This window comes from Corvus kubaryi, unplaced genomic scaffold, assembly GCF_017639235.1.
Source record: "Corvus kubaryi isolate FWS band 111438036 unplaced genomic scaffold, C.kubaryi_AGA036_p1.0 37284, whole genome shotgun sequence".
NCBI classification, from domain to species: Eukaryota; Metazoa; Chordata; class Aves; order Passeriformes; family Corvidae; genus Corvus; species Corvus kubaryi.
This window is the reverse complement of record NW_024581088.1, coordinates 6,352,107-6,363,049: the sequence shown is the minus strand read 5'-3', so window position 1 is coordinate 6,363,049 and position 10,943 is coordinate 6,352,107.

Below are 10,943 nucleotides of genomic sequence, written 5' to 3'. Positions count from 1 at the left end.
TTAGGGAGAAGAGGGTCCTTTCATAATACAGCCCTTTGTTCTGCTGGAGGAATTCAAATGCTATAAATTCATCCCCCTGGTAAATGCAGCAGTTATCAGGCATTTTACCACAGGATTCCTGGTCTCCTAGTGAAGTTAAATGCAGTGCCATTACAGCAGCACTTTAACGTGTAAATATTACATTCCCAGTTCTTTAGGAGATGTTCATTTAGTGAAATAAAATCCTGCTAGTAAAACACCTGATCAAGCCCTTCAGCTGAACTGGCCCAGTAATTGCTCTAGGACTGGAGGGAGTCCAATGACTGGTTGCAATTTATGACCACTTTAGGAAAAAAATCTACCTTGAAGCATCCGCTAAGGACTGAGTTGTAGATGAGATCATGGAGTACATTTACATTGCAGCTTTCTATAACGTTAAGTGGCCACTAATTCGTGCTGAATTCCTTTGTAATTCTGATGGAATCACATCTGACAATCACATAAATAGCAAAAAATTCCTCAGGAATAATGTTACTACAACAAGGAACAAAAGGCAAAGGAATGATTCATCTTTCATGGTGAGACATGCCCTTTTCTATCATCTCTACTCACCCAAAATAATTTGCCCAGCCCAAATTTCACAGCCAGGGCTGACAGACACCAAGTTGTAAAGAGGTCACTCTCCTGAGCCACACAACTCAAGCACAGTTACAGTTTGAGGGGAATACAGTTAAAATCTGAAGCTGTGAGAAAGCATAAAGACAATTAAGCAACGAGATGAGCTGCCTGAGGGAGGCGGCAGGAAATCCTTGATGAAGATTTTGCTGCAGGCAGGGGGCTGCATTAAATGACCATCATCTCCACTGTTATTAAAAATCCAGGGGTCGTGGTAGGAACTGGACTGAGAGAAGGGATGCAAAACACAACCATTTTAACCCTTTCCATTCAGCAGAAAGAAGCAGGGTTAGGAAAGGGTGGAACAAAAAGACCAGAATGCAGGAAAAAGCAGAGTCATAAATGTATTGGAAGACTAAGATCCAGCTGGAGAGCTGTAAAATGGCAGAGCAGAGTCACAATCCTGTCAAAGACGTGGAGGGGAGGAACCATCACAGATTTTAAGGGGTTTGGTGTTTTCTCCTTCCTGCAGTGAGGGTAAATCCTCTCCATAATCTGGAACTGGGGAGAAAGGTGGGTTTAGGCTCTCTGCATCCCCCAGCTCCAGAAAGCAAACACTGGTCCTGCCCTGGAAGAAAAGTGGTTTCATCACCCTCAGTCCTGCTCCAAAAGGGCTGTGTTAGAAAGGCCACAATCCTCTGGGACTTCAATAGCACTGAAATCAAAACACCAGCTCAGCTCCTGCCTCCACATCCTCCCTAGGAGGAAAAAACACCTGGGAAAGCCATCGGGACATCTCTTCCTCTTGCTCCATGGACCCGAGAAACCTGGAGATGATCCAAAAAATGCTGTATTTTGGCTGTCTCAATTAACCAAATAGCTAAAAACTTTGTTATTTGCCTGGCACCAGCAGAAGCAGGGTCCATATGCTGAACAAGAACAAGAACTTGTTCGAGGAATTGCTGCCTGCACCGTGAGATGCCAGAAGCCAGATGGGGGATTTATAACAGCACAAGGCTGGCTCAATGGGCAGGGGCTGCTCCAGCACAGCGTGTTCCTGGAAGAAAGCAACAATCATCAAAGTTAGGGGAAAGGGTTAAAAATAAAAGTTAGCAACTTTCTTATCATGCACTACTTGCCTTCCACTAAATTAACATCGGAATCAGAAATCAGATTATGCTCCAGGCTGCCTGAAAATTGTTTTTACACTTCCAGTATGCCTGTGGCCAAAACCCAGACAATATATGTTCATGTGAGGTGATTATTTAATGAATTAAGGGAGCAGATAGATTAGGAGGAGCCAATGCTCCGTTGTGCTGTTGTCCTGAACGAAGACTTCAGGACCAGCTTCACAAAACAGCAACAGCATCCCTGGAAAGGTGACTGGCTGATGCCCCAACTCTTTTGGACAGCAAGCACATCCTCCATCTCTCATGGAAGTTACAGGGCCTGGGTGTGATGTGAGGCAGAGGGATGCACAACATGAAGTTGCAGTTTTAGCCTCCCATTGGGTGCAATAATTACAGGTAGGGAGTAACAGCAGCATCTCTCCATAAGGCTGTTAATAAAGTTCACCTTCACTAGCTAAACCCATTCCTCTTTCCTAAAGACTGGAAGAGATTTTATAGCAGATTCATCACCTCCACCCTTTAATTCTATTTTTGGAGTCTATTGAACTTTTGCATATGTTGAAATGAAAAGAGTCTATATTAACACAACCACTTTTTTGTTACTGTAATGAGAGCCTTGAAACCACCACAAAGAGAAACATGCCTTTTAGCAGCTGAAACAAATTATTACAGCAACTGAGTCTTAAAAGGAATTTCAAGTAAAAATATAGTATTGCATGAAGTTGTTATGGCAACTGATGTTGTAGAGTAACTGCACTGGGGCAAGTTTTCCTCCTTCATCCTGCTCAGCAAAGTCTGGGAAAAACTTTATGATAAAATTGTGCCTTAATTAGTCAAGTAAGTCATAAATATAGCTTATCCCAAAATCCTTAACATTCCAGCCTCATGCAGTCTGTGTGCAGTTAGTCTACTAATGAGAAAATATATCTACTAAAGCCCCACTTACCATTAAAAATCCTATCCAATATTTTTCTAATACAATTTATCAATTTAAACACATTGCACAATGTAATATTCTGCAGCATTCCATTAAAATGATAAATAGCTATGGAAAAAACAAGGGATTAAACATACTGTAATGTAATCTAACAGTATTTAAACATAAATAAAAAAACTTAAATATGGATGGGAAATGTACCGTATTTGCCAGCAAAAAGAGCCCAAGTCACTCCCTGGGTTGGAGTATTAATAGGCCAGAGGAAGCAGAGCAATGAGAAATGACAGTCAACTTCAGAGGATATAAAATGTCCATTAGGCTTTGTTATAAGATTACATCAAAGCAGTTCATATGTTTTAATCTGGGGAAAGAGAAAGCAGCTACTTGGGGTCTGTGCCTGGGGGCTGCCTCTGTGTACTGAACCAGACAGTTTGCATAATGAACAATTTTTATTCAATCAGGATTTCAGCACAGATAGTTCCCACTCAATGGGCTCTAGCACAAATGGGGTTGGATATTGATGCTATTCTTCAAGCTCCACCTGCTGGCTCCGGAAGAAGTGCTGGTGGCTTTCTGAAGGGCCAGTCTGTGGAGGGACATCGAGTTATTGGGATAAAAATCCAAGCCCAGCCTCTGCGCTTCTTGCCTTTCTCAGGTTCAAAAAAAAAAAAACCAACAAAAATCAAAACCAAACCAACAACAACCAACCAAAAAACGCCAGAACCCTCCCAAAAACTAAAATCAAACCAAAAAAAAGAAAAAACCTACCAAAAAATCCCCCAGACTTTAAAGTTTTCCAATAATTTGGCTGATTTGCTTAGGCAGATGTTGAGCTGCAGACGAGCTCCTGCAGCGAAGGTGCACGAGCTGCCAAAACCTGCTGGGTTGAACCCACCTAAATACCAAGGGAGTTGCCTTGTGCTCAGAGTGCAGCCAAAAGGGCAGAGCAGCCAGGGAAATCATTCCATTTAGTGTGCGCCTCCTGCACGATAATTACTTATTTAAATTTTACTCTGCTGCTCGAGCTATTAGAAAAACGCACTATAAACAAAGGTGATTTTATGCAGACAATAGCTGAGCCAGTCATTTTTAAAGACAGGCACACGATGACTTATCTCCCAGGATGAGCTGCTCTTATGAGATAGCTGAAACAAGGTTTATAGCCTAAACCCTATTTCCAAGGGTTATTCCAGTGGCTGCTCTGCTGGATCACCTTCAGCTTTAGCAGCAGCATGGAGCTTACTTACCCCACAAATGCAACCCAGGGTCACTAACAGCTTTGTGGAGAGGAAGAGCCCAGGCAACACTTTGCTGCACAGAAGTGCTGGCTAAATCCTAGGATGATCATTTAAAGGTTTCACACATACACCTGATAATTCAGAGTTAATTAGTGTGGGCATATTAGAGATGTTTCTGCCTGCACCTCTGGATTCTGCCTATTGATCAGGCACTGCGGCTGCTCTCGGCTCCGGGAGGAACTGTTGCAGTGAATTTTGCTTCCTGCCTGCTTCGGGTAGGCTTTGCTTCTGACTGGCACCAAATCCCTTCCTCCTATTTCCAGAAGAAAAATAGCTCCCTTTTAATCTAGACCTTCCAAAGCTCCTGCCATGCCTGTGACGTCCTGAATGCAGAATTATGGCTTTCCCTGGTTTCGGCTCATCTGTCTGGAAGCCTGTAGGTTGTTGTATCTCACCCCCAGTACTTTTCTGGCTCCGTCCAGAAATACTCTTTTATCAATTCATCTGACAGCGATCCAGCAGGAAGGGTGTGTTGGAAGATGATGCTAATCCAGAGAGACCATTCTTCAGTTGGAGCATTCACGAAGTCTAATGAACTATTGGCAGAAAGGGACTTGTGTGGCGCAATTAAAACTCGTTTCTGCGAGGCACAAAATATTGCAACTAAAAGTTAACGGTGCCAAGCAGGGGAGGTGGATTAGCTCAGGGAACATAAATTGGTGAGAAGAAGCCACTTTCTTCTCCTCCCATCCCCAAGCCTTATGCATTAAGCAAAGCTGAAATAATGAATATGTATTGCAAGGTGTTTGCTACAAGCCTACTTATAAAGTGCACAGCCAGGAACTCCTGGAAGGGGGATTTATGGGAGCAGTCACACACAGCTGGCACACCGTGTTCTGCAGGCTTCAATTGGGATGAATGCCCCCCCGTAAGCACTTAGCACCCACCACAATAAACTAAGGTGTATAAGCAGAGTCTAAAGTTTATTTTCAGGAGCATCCCTTGAGGGGGAATGCTAAATCAACCACCTCAGGTTTGGTAAATTCAACGAGAAGCCTGAGCTGGGAGAGGGGATGTGGCTCATCTCCTGCTCTGAGATGTCCTCAAAATGCTCAAGGAAGAGGAGGCAAAGCACGGGAATAGGTTGCTGCTTGAGGACTGGACCAGTCATTAACACCAGATGACATCCCATTAATCAGAGGAAATGACACTAACAGGACCATTACAGTGCTGTGATCTTTCACCAGCTTTGTTAACTGAGGGGAAAAAAAACCTCACCCCATCGGACACTAAGTTCTAATTTAAAAAAGAATTTCACCTTCAAATTGCTTTGTCTTTTTGCATCTGTTTGCAAGAAGAGTAATTAAAATTCTAAATCAAACCACAGTTACTCTTTTCTTTAAAGCTCACTTGGCAATGAGCATGCTCTCCCCAAAATCCGATACAAGGCCGGAGTATAATAAGAGCAAGTCAAGCAAAGCTTTCTACAAGGTGAAGGCAGCTCCTGGAGCTTTAGCATCAGCCAGGAGCCATGGTGACACAGGCTCTGACTGCAAAGGCTGGCTTAAGGGCTGATGCTAAAGGCCATGTCCACTGATAGGTGGGATATTAATGCCACTCCTTTCTTCAAACCCCCTAAGTCTGCACTGCTGCCTGGGAGAGGTTTGAAGACTAAGATATATTTTTTGAATTATTAATCTCTTTGCAGAAGCTGTACACTTGGAGACAGCACAGAAAATAGGTTAAGGCTCACAATAAGCTGAATGAGTTAAATCAGAACCAGGCAAGTGTGCTGACAGCCAGCTCCTGTGACTCTTAAGCTTATGGGCCAAGGTATGAGCACGAAGGGAACAGCAGGATCAAGTCAGACAAAATGAACGTGCTGGGTTTGGCTAGTCTATAAGGAAAGGTCAAATAGTGGCTTGCTGGTGGGACCTATAGCCAACATGGAATGACTGACTGAAGCAAAGAAGGACTGACATTACTTCTCCAAATTATAAATTCTGCTTCCCAATCTATCTGAATGGATTAACCTCAAAACATGAGATCCGGAACTTAAAGATTCAGAATTCAGAAGCTATTATGAGTCAAGAGCAGGAATTAGCATTTGAGTTATAAATATGCTCTAACAAACTGACAGGAGTCGGCTTGCTGTTCCTTCCCTTTTTGAAGATGGTGGCATCATACTCGCAATATTTAGAGACATAAACCTAGAAGTGATTTTCACATCCCAGCTGGATGTTAACAACGTGGCTTGTTGGGAGAGCACTGCTCCTCATCTAACCAGTGCTGCCATGCAGGAAGCTGTTACAACAAGGGAGGCTCTGGGTTTCCAGCACAGGGGATGGGAGCTGTCCAAGGAAAAAGTGCTGTCCCGGGACCCAAAGCTGTGCCACGGCACCCTGAGCTCCTATGGGTCCTCCCTTACCCAAAAGGCTGCCAGAAGAGAGGCAGACATGAGCACACTCTGAATAAACAGGAGCCACTAGTATCAGAGAAAGTCTCCAGGCAGTAAGTAATGAAGGCACTAAATAACTGTACCCGCTATTCGGATTTTCTGCCAAACATTAGCCAATTTAAAAGGCAGCAAGAGGCCTTTTACACAGGGAGAATTTCTTTGAGCACCGACTTAAAAGCTGAAGTTTGGCAGGAAAGTGTCTGAGAAGGATGGGGGAGAGGTAAAAGCCAATTTCACCTGGTAATCTGCTACACTATTTGTGTCCTACCCAGACCACACTTCATGCATTAAGAACACACTGCAGCTCTCCCCCGCGCTGGGGGAGCGGGGAGCTAATGGTTTCTATTACAGGCGTGTGTGGAGGGTGGCTGTGGCATGCACATCTGTCTGCAAAATAGATGTTAGCTCTGGAAACTGCCTAAACACCTCCGTTCCCCAGCAAACGGGGCTGGCAGCAGAGTTTTTTGGGCTCCCTCCCGGCGTGACAGGCAGGTGATTGACAGGGCTCGGAGCCGAAAGCCCGCACGTGCTCCCACTGTAAATAGTAAAGCTTAAAAGCCTCAGCCCTAACTGACTATTTCACAGGCTTCAACTGAGTTACTCTAATGAGGATTTCCACACACACACAGGAAAAAAAAGGGAAAAAAAAAAAAAAGTCTACACATTCTCAGTGCAAGGGAAAAAAAAAAAACAAACCAACAAACCAACAACCAAACAGCAAAATAAACAGCTGGTGAAGTGAAATACGAGGTTAGAGCCCTCTCTGATTCAAGAGAAGATTATTAAAACAGCTATAAAGATGGTGTTGGCATCTCTTGAAATGAGTTTGTTACATTCAGAAGAGGCAGTTACACATGACAAACCATTTTCTGTTTAATTAGAGGGCTCTGTGTGGAACACTTCCAGGCGGAGGAGGGGAGCAGATTGCCACCCAGCATCTCAATTATGGGACAGAGCCTTAACGATTCGACATGCAAATGTTTCTGACTGACCAAAGAGGGACAAAAAGAAGAGGGAAAAAAAAGAGAAAGAAAAAAAAAAAAAGCTGTTCAGGAAGGTTAAGGAGCAGGAGCTTTGTCCCAGCCTTCAGCAATCTGGGTTTTCTTGTCACACACATTAGTGCTTAAGGTTTCTTTCTGCCCAAAGAATGGCTTCTACCTGCTGGCTGAAAATAAAAAACTACAAAAAAAAACTTCTATGGGGAAAAACCACAGAGATACCCTCTGTCCAACCCTGGTTAAAAGCTTTCTATTCTCCCAGCCAGGTAAAATAATTCGTGGTTGAGGAATAGAGCAGGACCTTGGTATTCACACCAAAGCTCTGAAAGTAAGCAAGCACAGAAAGGAAATTCTAGCTAATACAAGTTAAATATAGGTTATGTTAGCTGCATTTTACAAGCACTAAGAATGTTTTTGGAGAAAGCTGTCATTTTTAATGACAGCACAAGCTCCAATTACCACATAGCTGATACACTTGGGATTTGGAAGTTTTTTTTTAAATCACTTGAAATCTAAAAAAACCTTCATTATCAGCTTCTGAGTTGGATGTAAATAACTTCACCTGGTGCTAAGAAGTCTAACATTTCACAGGGGCACACGAACGACTTAAAGCCATTTATAAATGCAGCTTCAGCTTCCTGGCAATCTAAATGCAGTCTCAGGCAACTTGAGCAGCAGCAAAGAACACAAGGCTGGGCTGCAAGGGGAAGAGGAGCAAGGCTAAAGGAGACGTGTGAGCATCACCAAACCCTGGAATGAGGCAAGAACACACCTCAGGCAGCAGACCCCTGTCAGTTCAGGGGGAAGATTAATCTTGCTGCTAGGCTTAAGAAAGGCCTCTTAAGCTTAGAGCAAAACCTTGTATCACCTTGAGCCTAAACCAGAGCATTTGCCCCACAAGATGCTTTGAGAACAAAAACCCTCCATCCAACAGAACCCTCCCAGCTCCACCAAGCTGTCCCTTGGCTCCCTCACGCTTTCATCACTCACCAAGGTTAACAAACCCAAAATCAAGCCAAAAAAAAGCCCCCAAACTTGCTTACAAAAAGCAGAAAGCTCCTTGGAAAAGTCTGCAAAAAACAGCACCGCGCCCAAAGGCCGCCCCAGCCCCAAAACCTAATGCAGGAGGCAACAAAGCTGAAGGCTGAAAATTCTCCTTCCCCACAGCTAATGTGAAAGCCTTACAGTCAGCAAGAAGAAGGGCAGCCTTCTAGCTTGTGGCAAGCACAAAGTGGGATTGAATCATTACTTGAAGAACGTGTTTCAGTGTCTATAAATAAAAACCTGCGAGGCTCCTTGCCAGGGAAGCCAAGTCAATATCGCTTTTCTATATGCGCTGTCAAACTTTACTTTTAGACAGTATATTAATTACCTAGTCAATAATTGTGGGTTTCATTAGTGTATTAAATACCTCAATCAATAATATTTATCCTTTTCAGAGTCGGTCTTCACCAAAAACAAAGGGAGGAGTATTTTTTGATCCTGCAGTTCAAAAAGTCAGTGCAGCATAACAGCTAGGCTTTAATGGAAAACATAAAACACTAGAAACAGACAAAAATCGGATTATTACTCTTATTTTTCAGCCTTTTGTACAATAAGCCATGAGGGAATTCCGAGAGCTAAACTGATGGCAAAAAAAAATTAGATTTCTTCCTCTTAATTGCTCAGCGGTGATGTCAGAGTGGACATGACAAATGCTCACATCTTTCATTTCTCCATCAGATAAACCAGCAACCAGCTCTGCTCTGCCAACTTTCTGAGGATAAACTCTCAGAGCAAAGAGCCCATTTCTGGTGCATCCTCTGCAGTGCAGCTTCCCAAGTGCCTTTATCCTAACCTGGGCTATCCCTGGGAATTACATCCCTGTGAGAGGTAACATCCTCATGTGGGACCTTAAAGAAAGTCTCATCAGGCAACAGAAGAGGAGCTCAGGGGGGTGATTTTTTTGGTTGGTTTTGTTGATTTTCAATTTTTTTTGTTGTTGTTTAAAATCTCTCTTTAAAGGGCAAAATGTTTGGGACAAAATAAAAAAAAAAAAAAAGCCTTTGCAAGTGTCCAGTTTACTTTAAATAACTTACAGGGATGGGAAAAAAGAAAAGCACAACAAGCAGCCGAGGAACACTCCCAAAAGCACGCTTTTGGCATGGCACAGAGGCTGAATTTAACAACAAATCAATGCAATATAAACAGGAAAAAAACTAAAAACAAACAACACCCTACCCCCCAAACACAGACACCTAAATATCCAAATAAAATACACAGAAAAAGGCGTAACAGGCCTCATGAAAAATCCATCTGGCGATCCGAACTACTTTTTTTTTTTTTTAAATATGCATATGATTGAAATGCAAAAATGTAATGTAAACATGAAAAACAGACTTTAAAAACTGTAAGAAGGTCTGTGGGCCTCTTGCATCCTCACAGATAATACATTAAAGAGAATTTCCACTCCCTGTAATAAGATTACTGATATTTACTGCACTACTCCAGTATTTATAATGCGTAATATGCTGCAGACCACTCCTTGCCATGAACACAGGCTTTGGAAGTAGGCAGCCTACTCCATTTCACGTTTTTCCTAAGCCTTTTATATCAAAGTGATGTGAAATTTCCCTTTCTTTCCCATCTGAGTCTCTTCAGCAGCCCTACAGCTGCCAGAGGCGTGAGGGAGGAAGCCCTGTGGGGTGGCCACTCTTCTCCAAAGCGGCCACTTGTTCAAGGGCTAGAAAACAAGGCCAAAGGAAAGATGACAAAAAAAAGGCCACAGAAGGAAAGTTAATATTCCCTCCCCAAGATGTTACACCGCATCTTGGGCGGCAAATGTAAATATCACCGAGAATTAGGAATCAAAACATCAGACTCATCAGCTTCCACTCTCACACCCGTTGCACTAAAAGGACAATCCCATCGTGCTGGAACACAGGAGCCCACACACACACACTCATCCCAGCTGCCAGGCAGAGCACACACAGCACAAAGCAAACCAGTCACTCCTGATCCATCTAAGACCACCATTTATTCCTTACAACAGCTCCGAGAATGTATTACTCCTCAAAGCTTGACTTCGGGGACAAAAAACCCCAAACAAACAACAAACCACCTGATGCATCTTAAAAACTCGGGCTGGCTCAAACAGAATCTCCCCTCCAGGGACTCGTAAGGGGTCACTAACAGCTCATTTAAGATTCACGCCCAGTGAAAACACAGTTCAACCCCACCAGAGGGAATTAAGACAAACAGCAAACTACCTGAACATGGCCCCGGAGAGCACGCTCCAGATCTTCCCTCGGCCATGCAGAACTTGATGTTCTTGTGTAATTGCCTTTGCACCTGCCTGTTTCAAAACCAGCAGCCTCCCAATTTCATCTCTGCTGTGTACATTTAATTTAAAGCAAAACATGAGCAGCCACAGGAATCCTCACCTCACACAGATCTAGTTACGAACAATTCCAGAATCCTTTCAATTGAGCAAATACATATTCAGCCCAGGTAATGGCTGAAGCCATCCAGAATAACCTGGACAGTAGCAGGGGAGATTTATGATGAAGGGAAGGAAGGCACAGGCTAGTTTGTCAATAATCCAAATTA